Below are 12,541 nucleotides of genomic sequence, written 5' to 3'. Positions count from 1 at the left end.
CATTCATACATACTAGGGCTATTTTAGACAGGAACCAATTAACCTATCAGTATGTCTTTGGAGTGCCGAAGGAATCCGGAGGTAACCCACCAGGCACAGGGAGAACATGCAAACTCCAGACATCCAGGCAGGTGGTTCCGTGGTTGGGATTTGAACCAATGACCCTAGTACTGCCAGCTGGAAGTGCTAACCATTTAGCCACTGAGCTGTACAGAGTCCTTACTTGGCACAAGGGAAGTGGTGTGATCGTATGTGTGTTGCTGTTCATCTGCACTTTTTTTTGCTCTTGGCAGTGATGCCACTTTAGGGAGTTGCAAGGGAGGGAGGAATGAAGTGAGGGGAGGAGGCCAGCTATGAGGCAGAGAAGGCATACAGAGCTGTGATCGTGCCCAGGAAGGAGGAAAAAACGTGCTCTGTAGACTCATCTGTCGAGATGGCAGATGGGAAGTGTAGTTTCTACTTAGGACCGGCAGCAGAGAGAAATGATGCAGCTGTGTGAGGCATGGGGATGCACGGGCATGCTAATGTTAGTAGAAGCAAATATGACACATAGGGTGTACCCTAGGATTTTGGTAAGAGGTTGAATACAAGTGGATTTCTGGGGTAATATTTGCTTCCATGATGCATATTACACCCTAAATATGGGTGTAACATGGAGCAAAAAGTGAACTTATTCTTTAAAAAAAGTAAAATTTAATAAGACACAATACTGCTGAACTCACAATTTCAGAAGAAGCAAAAGTCCATGTAGAGCCTGATGAGTTGACCGCTGAGGGCATCAGACAGCCCTCAATAGCCAGCAGTACAGTAGTGTGTAAGTGAAAGGAACTGAAGTGAGTGGTGGAAAGCAACAGCATCCTCACCTGCTCATAATCACTTCACCTCACATCAGATAGCTTGGGTTATCATGGCAATACATTTTAAGGGCTCCTTTCCCTAGGAATCCTGGAGAATATAAGGATTTAAGTGTAGTCCAGTGATATTGGGCATTCCCACATTGACATATGTAACACTAATTCAGATTTGTATGTTGTACAATACAAACATAAATATGCTTGGTGGTTACTATAAGTAAAGTGGCAAAAATGTGAATGTAAACAACCTAAAAAAGGAACATCATGTTAATACACATAGCAATAATATTGTACAGTAAAAAGGATATAAAAATAAAACTTTTGGAATCCGCTATTCACGAGAGGGAAGCCTTGCAATGTAAATAAAATATATATGGACATTAATAAAAAGGCAAATGCAGAGCATATGAAACATACATCTAAGAGGCATACTTGAAATGTTCGCTTGGGGTGAATAAAGAAAGAAAACAGAATGCAGAAGCACTACAAAAAATAAATGAGAGTAAAAAGCACTATAAAAATGGAAATAAGAATCAACTGTAATAAAACTATGTAGTAGTTTTATTACAGTTGATTCTTATTTCCATTTTTATAGGTTATGGCAAGTATGAAATACTTAGAATATATAAAGGAGAGAAACATCCGCAGATCAATGTAGGCAAATATATGGAATTAAAGGTAAACATGAATAAGAGGATAACAAGAAGTGGCTGCTAGGGGTAATCAGGGTGTCAGCATTAGAATGTAGCTTTATTAAGAGTGAGGATTAATGCCATAAGCAAAATAAATAGCCACATAGTATATCTAATGGTGGATACCAAACATACAATGCATTCATAAGGTATTCAGATCCTCTTCACTTTTTCAACTTTATTATGTTGCAGCCTGATACTACAGTTGTTTAAATCAATTTTGTTTTCTCATTAAAGGATATGTTCACCTTTTGGACAAAAATAATAAATACACATTTTTGCAGGTAAAACAATGTGCATTTATTATTTTTGTCCAAAGGAGCCTGGAAAGCATAGCACCGGCGATCAGTAGATCCCTGATGCCATGCAGGTCTCCTGCAGACCTGTCAGAATATCTGCTTGCCTTACGTGATGTATGAGCAAGCAGATATACTGACACAGAGTCGTGGTAGTTCATTGAAAGCTACAAGCCGACAGCCACTAAGGTGACGCGGCCGTGTGGGCAAAGCCCCGCATAACTGTACTGTTTTCAAATCTGACAGATAGTGTGGGGAGAGGTTTCCCCATACTATCTGTCAGAGGGAGGGGGGCGGTGGGCACGGCTGCGGCTATGGGAACATGTTACATGTTCCACCTTAAAAATATGTGGAACATGTAACATGTTCCAAAGGTAAACCTATCCTTTAATCTAGACTTCATAGCCCTTATTGACAAAGTAAAAACAGAACAGAAATATTTACAAATGTATGAAAAAGGAAAAAAACTGAAATATCACATTGACATAAGTATTCAGACCCTGTGCAACAACACTGGAAATTTAAATTAGGTGCCACCCATTTTTTTGATTGTTGCTGAGATGTTCCTACATCTTGATTGGAGTCCATCTGTGGTAAATTACATACACTATATTGCCAAAAGTATTGGGATACCCCTCCAAATCATTGGATTCAGGTGTTCCAATTACCTCCATGGCCACAGGTATATAAAATCAAGCACCTAGGCATGCAGACTGCTTCTACAAACATTTGTGAAAGAATGGATCGCTCTCAGGAGCTCAGTGAATTCAAGCGTGGTACCATGATAGGTTGCCACCTGTACAATAAGTCCACCCATGAAATTTCCTTGCTACTAAATATTCCACGGTCAACTGTTAGTGGTGTTTTAACAAGGTGGAAGCAACTGGGAACAACAGCAACTGAACCACGAAGTGGTAGGCCAAGTAAAATGACAGAGCGGGGTCACTGCATGCTTAAGCGCACAGTGCGCAGAAGTTGCCAACTGTCTGCAGAGTCAATAACTAAAGACCTCCAAACTTCAGGTGGCCTTCAGATTAGTACAACACTGCGTAGAGAGCTTCATGGAATGGGTTTGTGGACGTGTCTGGGTTTGGCAGTTGCCATGGAGAATGGTACTTGCCTGACTGCATTGTGCCATGTGTAAAGTTTGGTGGAGGGGGGATTATGGTGTGTGGTTGTTTTTCAGGGGTTGGGCTTGGCCCCTTAGTTCCAGTGAAGGGAACTCTTAAGGTGTCAGCATACCAAGACATTTTGGACAATTTCATGCTCCCAACTTTGTGGGAACAGTTTGGGGATGGCCCCTTCCTGTTCCAACATGACTGCTCATCAGTGCACAAAGCAAGGTCCATAAAGACAGGTATGAGCGAGTTTGGAGTGGCAGAACTTGATTGGCCTGCACAGAGTCCTGACCTCAACTCGATAGAACACCTTTGGGATGAATTAGAGCGGAGACTGCAAGCCAGGCCTTCTCATCCAACATCAATGCCTGACCTCACAAATGCACTTCTAGAAGAATGGTCAAACATTCCCATAGACACACTCCTAAACCTTACGGACAGCTTTCCTAAAGAGTTGAAGCTGGTATAGTGGCAAAGGGTGGGCCTACTCAATATTGAACCCTATGGACTAATACTGGGATGCCATTAAAGTTCACGTGCGTGTAAAGGCAGGTTTCTCAATACTTTTGGCAATATAGTGTATATTGATTGGACATGATTTGGAAAGGAACATTCCTCTCTATAAAAGGCACCACAGCTGACAATGCATACTGTGTCAGAGTAAAAGCCATGAGGTCAAAGGAACTGCCTGCGTTACTCAGAGACAGGATTATTACAAGGCACAGATCTTGGGAAGGTTACAAGAAAATTTCTGCTGCACTGAAAGTTTCCAAAAGCACAGTGGCCTCCATAATTCTCAAATAGAAGAAGTATGGCACAACCAGGACCCTTCCAAGAGCTGGTCGCCCAGCCAAACTGAGCAATTGGGGTGAAGGGCCTTAGTAAGATAGACGACCAAGAACCTGATGATCACTGACTGAGCTCCAGAGATCCTGTGTGGAGAGGGAACAAAGTTCCAGAAGGACAACCATCACTGCAGCCCTCCACTGATCTGGGCTTTATGGCAGAGTGGCTAGACGGAAGCCTCTCCTCAGTGCAAAACACATGAAAGCACGCTTGGAGTTTGCAAAAAAAGCACCTAAAGGACTCTCATACTGTGAGGAACAAGATTCTCTGGTCTGATGAAACCAAGATTGAACTGTTTGGCCTCAATTCTTAACATTATGTCGGGAGGAAACCAGGCACCGCTCATAACTTGCCCAATACATCCCAACAGTGAAGCATGGTGGTTGCTGCATCATGCTGTAGGGGTGTTTTTCAGCAGCAGGGATTGGGAGATTTGTAAGGGTTGAGAGAAAGCTGGATGGAGCAAAGTACAGAGATATCCTCATTGAAAACCTGTTCCACAGCGCTCAGGACCTCAGACTGGGCTTAAGGTTCAACTTTCAACATGACAACAATCCTAAGCACACAGCCAAAACCACAAAGGAGTGGCTTAGGGACAACTGTGTGAATATTCTCATAGTTGTCCAGCACCCTATTGAACCTCTTTGGAGAGATCTGAAAATTGCTGACCATAGACGGTCCCCATCCAACCTGACTGAACTTGAGAGGATTTGCAAAGAAGAATGGCAGAAAATTCTCCAATCAAGGTGTGCACAGCTTGTCACGTCATACTCAAAAAGACTTGAGGCTGTAATCGCTGCCAAAGCTGCTTCAACAAAGTTCTGAGTAAAGGATTTGAATACTTAAAGTGTAACTACCCTGCATTTGAGCAGCACAAACAAAAAATATTATTTGATTAATTTTTAATATTCAAAGCAAACTTCTCCATCTATTCATGTTTCCATGCTTTATTTTGCTAAGAAATCACTTTGAAAAACACCTCTCTAGCATTTCTGGCTGCAGCCATCATGAGTAAGGGCAGATGAATTTACTTCCTGGAATCTGGAAGCCATCTGCCCTTAGCTCAGGCATGCAGGCAGGAGGGTGTGCTTAGCTGAGAAAGCCCTTCCTGGGATGCGTGACATCATTTGCCTAGGCATGGAAACCAGGAAATAACTGAAGAAGTGTAAAAAAATATTTTAAGACAAGTAAATGTAATATACTGTCCTATCTGTTTACTAATATCAGCAGCATGAGGAATACAAAAAGTAAATATTGATTGAGAGAGTGAAGTTCCTTTTTAAGTACATGTGATTTTGCAGTTTTTTCTTTTTAATAAATTCACAGACATTTCTATAATTCGGTTTTAACTGTCATTATGGGGTACTGAGTGTAGATTAATGATAAAATATTAATTTCAACAACTGTAGTATCAGGCTGCAACATACCAAAATAGAAACAATTGAAGGGAGTCTGAATATTTTATGAATGCACTGTATTGTTATGTAAAGTGTATTCAATGTTCTACCAAATAATAAATAAGGCCACAATAAGATGAACTGCAAAATGGCTAAATGGTTAGTACTTCCGCCTGGCAGTACTAGGGTCGTTGGTTCGAATCCCAGCCATGGCACCTCCTGCCTGGAGTTTGGATGTTCTCCCTGTGCCTGCGTGGGTTTCCTCTGGTTTCCTTCCACACTCCAAAGACATGCTGGTAGGTTAATTGGATCCTGTCTAAATTGGCTCTTGTATATGAATGTGAGTTAGGGACCTTAGATTGTACCCCCCTTGAGGGTTAGGGACTGATGTGAATGTGCAATATATATGTAATGCGCTGCGTAAATTGACGGCGCTATATAAGTACCTGTAATAAATTAAATAAATAAAAAGAAGCGTGCAATGCAAAATACTGTATGGCCAATAAATTTGTTGATCGTACTGCTATATTGACAAATAGTTTTTAAACGGATAAATATTAAAATGGTACTGACATCCAATTACTCATTTACCCCAGGGGACTTAGTGTGTTTAAGATATAGATCCAATACATTTCTTTCTATTGCAAACAAAGACAGACCTGCTAATCTTTTCATATGCTTGAGAGTGAAATGATGGTGACCACTATGGTTCAGAAAGCTTTGTAAGATAGTTAGGTGATGTTCTCCAAAGCAACATCGGAGCTATCTAATAATCCTACAAGACCACTGCCAAGGGCAGTAAACCCATACATCACATGACAAATTGCATGATTGGATAAGTTTTGCCAGCACCATCATGGAAAGTTGTTTGACCATGGGTGATGTAGGAAAAGGTCTTGCAATTCAATTCAACTTCCAATATTGGAAAACTCCTTTTTTTTTAAAAGGTTGTCTTGGTTTTCCTTGGTTTCTTGGTTTTCCTCATCTTACATGGCTTAATATTGTTTACAATGCTGGGTGTTATTTTAAAGATAATTTTAGATTTTGATGAGGGTTTTTTAGTTCTAGTTTTTTTTTAAAATGAATTTTGCATAATGTGCAACAATGCACTAAAGAATAAAAACACACAGACTCACAACCTACAGAGGGGCGGAGTCCACAATTAGAAATCACAGAAGACCAAAAATTTGTACAGAGATCACAGTAAGAGTAAGTGCATGGCTTGAGCAGAGGATGTACTGGTGAGTTGACAAGGTTAATTACCGAACAGGGGAGAATTTCAGAAAACGAACCAGAGCGAGGTAAAGCTAAATCTTAAGTATCTATTAATGTAGCTGTAGTGGAGTTGTCAACCCAGCATGACCAGACTTTTTTAAATTACTTTTAGAGATGAGCGAAGAAATGAAAAATTCGATTCGACTGATTCGGCGAATTCGTGGACAATATTCGATTCGAGTCGAATAAATTTGCTGTGAATTTAACTTAAAAAAGGGTGTTTCTAGGCTTCAGAGAGACTTAATATTAGTGCAGAACACTGTACCTTTAATTTAAATGCCCTTGGAGTCTGCTGGGGAAGAGAAATAATACTGTCAGTCAGTATGACATGCAGATGAGTGCCGTCGATCTTAGAATCACCGCACACTTCACTCATTTGGGCAGTCACGGGGCCAAAACCAGAGTGTGGCGCCACAGTGTGGCGGTGGAGGCAGCAGCAATGGGAGGCCATACAGCACCCTATGACAAAAATGGAAACCACCAGCAGTGTGAGGAGACCTGAAAGTGGCACATGGCAGAGTGTGGCGATAGAGACAGCAGCAATGGGAGGCCGTACAGGGACCCATGACACACTCTGGACCTGGCAGCAGCATGAGGAGGCGGTACAGGGGCCCATGACAGATTACGGGCCTGGCAGCAGCATGAGGAGTCGGTACGGGGGCCCATGGCAGATTACGGGCCTGGCAGCAGCAATGGGAGGCCGTACAGGGACCCATGACACACTCTGGACCTGGCAGCAGCATGGGGAGGCGGTACAGGGGCCCATGACAGATTACGGGCCTGGCAGCAGCATGAGGAGTCGGTACGGGGGCCCATGACACACTCTGGACCTGGCAGCAGCATGAGGAGGCGGTACAGGGGCGCATGACAGATTACGAGCCTGGCAGCAGCAACTTGGACAGGAGGACGTTCAGCTTCTGCACCGTCGGGTGCGTGCTCGCAAACTGTTGTCTCTTGGAAACGGATTCCAAGAAAGACTGCTGACGGAATCCGTGAAGAGGAGTAGCAGGAGAAGGAGCATCTGAACGAGCGGAATATGCCAACAAGCGACAACAGGGGCCCATGACAGATTACGGGCCTGGCAGCAGCATGAGGAGTCGGTACGGGGGCCCATGGCAGATTAGGGGCCTGGCAGCAGCTATGGGAGGCCCGTAATCTGCCAGCACCCTATGACAAAAAATGGAACCCACCAGCAGTGTGAGGAGACCTGAAAGTGGCACATGGCAGAGTGTGGCGATGGAGACAGCAGCAATGGGAGGCCGTACAGGGACCCATGAGAGACTCTGGACCTGGCAGCAGCATGAGGAGGCGGTATAGGGGCCCATGGCAGATTAGGGGCCTGGCAGCAGCTATGGGAGGCCCGTAATCTGCCAGCACCCTATGACAAAAAATGGAACACACCAGCAGTGTGAGGAGACCTGAAAGTGGCACATGGCAGAGTGTGGCGATGGAGACAGCAGCAATGGGAGGCCGTACAGGGACCCATGAGAGACTCTGGACTTGGCAGCAGCATGAGGAGACGGTATAGGGGCCCATGGCAGATTAGGGGCCTGGCAGCAGCTATAGGAGGCCCGTAATCTGCCAGCACCCTATGACAAAAAATGGAACACACCAGCAGTGTGATGAGACCTGAAAGTGGCACATGTTTGGGGCATGATTCATGGCGGATTTAGTCAGTTGTGTCAGGAACTGGTGGTTTGAAATCCAGACTAATCCACGCCTGATTCATTTTCACAAACGTGAGTCTCTCCACACTTTGGGTGGACAGTCGTGTCCTCCGCGGAGTTGCAATACCTCCTGCCGCACTAAACACGCGCTCCGATGCCACGCTACTGGCCGGGCATGACAGCCTTTCAAGGGCAAATTCAGCTAGTTGGGGCCAAAGGTCAAGTTTCGTTGCCCAGTAGTCAAGGGGATTGTCTACCTCGGTTGGCAGGGTGCTGTCCAAGTAGGCCTAAGCCTGTTGTTTGAGGTCCTGCTCCAGGTCCACCTGATGCTGCTGCTGCGGCTGGTTAGTAGTTTCCTCACTGCGCTGGTGAAGAAAGCTACTCATCATCGACTGCAGACTGAGGCAGCCGCTGCTGGTGGAGCTGCCACTGCTCCTACCACCCCACCCCTCCCCTGCTGCCATGGCAGCGGAACGCGAGCGCACAGGGCCCACAGTGTCTGAGGATGGACGTTGGCGCAGACAGGCAGAGACCAGCTGACTACATAGGTGGTTTTTATAGTACGTTATTTTGGCCTCCCTCTCAGCAGGTGTGAAAAAGGCCACCATTTTTGAACGGTAGCGAGGGTCCAACAAGGTGGACAGCCAAAAGTCATCCCTCTGTCTGATGGTTATTATTCGGCTGTCGCTACGCAAGCAAGCGAGCATGCTATGGGCCATTTGTGCCAAGGAATGCGAGGGACTCCCTGCCTCCATCTCCACAGCATACTGCCACGGTGCGTCTGGGTCCTCTGTCTCCTCTTCCTCCTCCTCTACCAGATGCTCCTGCTCCTCCACTCCTGTCCGCTGAGTGGAAAAACCACCCATTTCACTCAATAATTCCTGAGCACCAATGTCCTCCTCTACCTCCTCCTCTTCTTCCTGTCCTGCCCCCACAGGGGTCATGTGGCGTTTAGATCTGTGCGCCACGTCTACCGCACCCTGACCAGCCATTGTTAACAGCATTTGTTCCAGGACGTACAACAGAGGAATGACGTCGTTCATCCCATAGTCCTGCCGACTCACGAATAGCGTGGCCTCCTCAAAGGGCCTGAGCAAGCGCAGGTGTCACGCATGAGCTGCCAATGGCTGACATCTAAGTTACACAGGGAGTACCTTTATCCGCTTTTAACATCAGGAAATCTGTGATGGCCTTTTGCTGTTCGTAAAGGCGGTCTAACATATGTAGGGTTGAATTCCACCTTGTTGCAACGTCACAGCATGAGGAGTCGGTATAGGGGCCCATGGCAGATTAGGGGCCTGGCAGCAGCTATGGGAGGCCCGTAATCTGCCAGCACCCTATGTCAAAAAATTCAACACACCAGCAGTGTGAGGAGACCTGAAAGTGGCACATGGCAGAGTGTGGCGATGGAGACAGCAGCAATGGGAGGCCGTACAGGGACCCATGACAGACTCTGGACTTGGCAGCAGCATGAGGAGGCGGTATATAGGGGCCCATGGCAGATTAGGGGCCTGGCAGCAGCTATAGGAGGCCCGTAATCTGCCAGCACCCTATGTCAAAAAATTCAACACACCAGCAGTGTGTGAGGAGACCTGAAAGTGGCACATGGCAGAGTGTGGCGATGGAGACAGCAGCAATGGGAGGCCGTACAGGGACCCATGACAGACTCTGGACTTGGCAGCAGCATGAGGAGGCGGTATATAGGGGCCTATGGCAGATTAGGGGCCTGGCAGCAGCTATAGGAGGCCCGTAATCTGCCAGCACCCTATGTCAAAAAATTCAACACACCAGCAGTGTGAGGAGACCTGAAAGTGGCACATGGCAGAGTGTGGCGATGGAGACAGCAGCAATGGGAGGCCGTACAGGGACCCATGACAGACTCTGGACTTGGCAGCAGCATGAGGAGGCGGTATATAGAGGCCTATGGCAGATTAGGGGCCTGGCAGCAGCTATAGGAGGCCCGTAATCTGCCAGCACCCTATGTCAAAAAATTCAACACACCAGCAGTGTGTGAGGAGACCTGAAAGTGGCACATGGCAGAGTGTGGCGATGTAGACAGCAGCAATGGGAGGCCGTACAGGGACCCATGACAGACTCTGGACTTGGCAGCAGCATGAGGAGGCGGTATATAGGGGCCCATGGCAGATTAGGGGCCTGGCAGCAGCTATAGGAGGCCCGTAATCTGCCAGCACCCTATGTCAAAAAATTCAACACACCAGCAGTGTGAGGAGACCTGAAAGTGGCACATGGCAGAGTGTGGCGATGGAGACAGCAGCAATGGGAGGCCGTACAGGGACCCATGAGAGACTCTGGACCTGGCAGCAGCATGAGGAGGCGGTATATAGGGGCCTATGGCAGATTAGGGGCCTGGCAGCAGCTATAGGAGGCCCGTAATCTGCCAGCACCCTATGTCAAAAAATTCTACACACCAGCAGTGTGAGGAGACCTGAAAGTGGCACATGGCAGAGTGTGGCGATGGAGACAGCAGCAATGGGAGGCCGTACAGGGACCCATGACAGACTCTGGACCTGGCAGCAGCATGAGGAGGCGGTATATAGGGGCCTATGGCAGATTAGGGGCCTGGCAGCAGCTATAGGAGGCCCGTAATCTGCCAGCACCCTATGTCAAAAAATTCAACACACCAGCAGTGTGAGGAGACCTGAAAGTGGCACATGGCAGAGTGTGGCGATGGAGACAGCAGCAATGGGAGGCCGTACAGGGACCCATGAGAGACTCTGGACCTGGCAGCAGCATGAGGAGGCGGTATATAGGGGCCTATGGCAGATTAGGGGCCTGGCAGCAGCTATAGGAGGCCCGTAATCTGCCAGCACCCTATGTCAAAAAATTCTACACACCAGCAGTGTGAGGAGACCTGAAAGTGGCACATGGCAGAGTGTGGCGATGGAGACAGCAGCAATGGGAGGCCGTACAGGGACCCATGAGAGACTCTGGACCTGGCAGCAGCATGAGGAGGCGGTATATAGAGGCCTATGGCAGATTAGGGGCCTGGCAGCAGCTATAGGAGGCCCGTAATCTGCCAGCACCCTATGTCAAAAAATTCTACACACCAGCAGTGTGAGGAGACCTGAAAGTGGCACATGGCAGAGTGTGGCGATGGAGACAGCAGCAATGGGAGGCCGTACAGGGACCCATGAGAGACTCTGGACCTGGCAGAAGCATGAGGAGGCGGTATATAGGGGCCTATGGCAGATTAGGGGCCTGGCAGCAGCTATAGGAGGCCCGTAATCTGCCAGCACCCTATGTCAAAAAATTCTACACACCAGCAGTGTGAGGAGACCTGAAAGTGGCACATGGCAGAGTGTGGCGATGGAGACAGCAGCAATGGGAGGCCGTATAGGGACCCATGAGAGACTCTGGACTTGGCAGCAGCATGAGGAGGCGGTATATAGGGGCCCATGGCAGATTAGGGGCCTGGCAGCAGCTATGGGAGGCCCGTAATCTGCCAGCACCCTATGTCAAAAAATTCTACACACCAGCAGTGTGAGGAGACCTGAAAGTGGCACATGGCAGAGTGTGGCGATGGAGACAGCAGCAATGGGAGGCCGTACAGGGACCCATGAGAGACTCTGGACTTGGCAGCAGCATGAGGAGGCGGTATATAGGGGCCCATGGCAGATTAGGGGCCTGGCAGCAGCTATAGGAGGCCCGTAATCTGCCAGCACCCTATGTCAAAAAATTCAACACACCAGCAGTGTGAGGAGACCTGAAAGTGGCACATGGCATGAGAGACTGTGGACCTGGCAGCAGCATGAGGAGGCGGTATAGGGGCCCATGGCAGATTAGGGGCCTGGCAGCAGCTATGGGAGGCCCGTAATCTGCCAGCACCCTATGTCAAAAAATTCAACACACCAGCAGTGTGTGAGGAGACCTGAAAGTGGCACATGGCAGAGTGTGGCGATGGAGACAGCAGCAATGGGAGGCCGTACAGGGACCCATGACAGACTCTGGACCTGGCAGCAGCATGAGGAGGCGGTATATAGGGGCCCATGGCAGATTAGGGGCCTGGCAGCAGCTATGGGAGGCCCGTAATCTGCCAGCACCCTATGTCAAAAAATTCAACACACCAGCAGTGTGAGGAGACCTGAAAGTGGCACATGGCATGAGAGACTGTGGACCTGGCAGCAGCATGAGGAGGCGGTATAGGGGCCCATGGCAGATTAGGGGCCTGGCAGCAGCTATGGGAGGCCCGTAATCTGCCAGCACCCTATGTCAAAAAATTCAACACACCAGCAGTGTGTGAGGAGACCTGAAAGTGGCACATGGCAGAGTGTGGCGATGGAGACAGCAGCAATGGGAGGCCGTACAGGGACCCATGACAGACTCTGGACCTGGCAGCAGCATGAGGAGGCGGTATATAGGGGCCCATGGCAGATTA

The 12,541-nt window shown here is 47.8% G+C and overlaps 1 protein-coding gene across 2 annotated transcripts in view; it reads left to right on the top strand.

The window, feature by feature from the left end:
- Window positions 1–12,541, top strand: part of LOC149468485 (flavin reductase (NADPH)-like) — a 39,399-nt gene that overhangs the window by 18,619 nt on the left and 8,239 nt on the right. The window lies entirely within an intron of this gene.

This window comes from Staurois parvus, unplaced genomic scaffold, assembly GCF_062004578.1.
Source record: "Staurois parvus isolate SC_StPar_1 unplaced genomic scaffold, SC_StPar_1.0 ptg000086l, whole genome shotgun sequence".
In the NCBI taxonomy this organism is placed as follows: domain Eukaryota; kingdom Metazoa; phylum Chordata; class Amphibia; order Anura; family Ranidae; genus Staurois; species Staurois parvus.
This window is presented reverse-complemented; position numbering and strand designations above follow the sequence as displayed.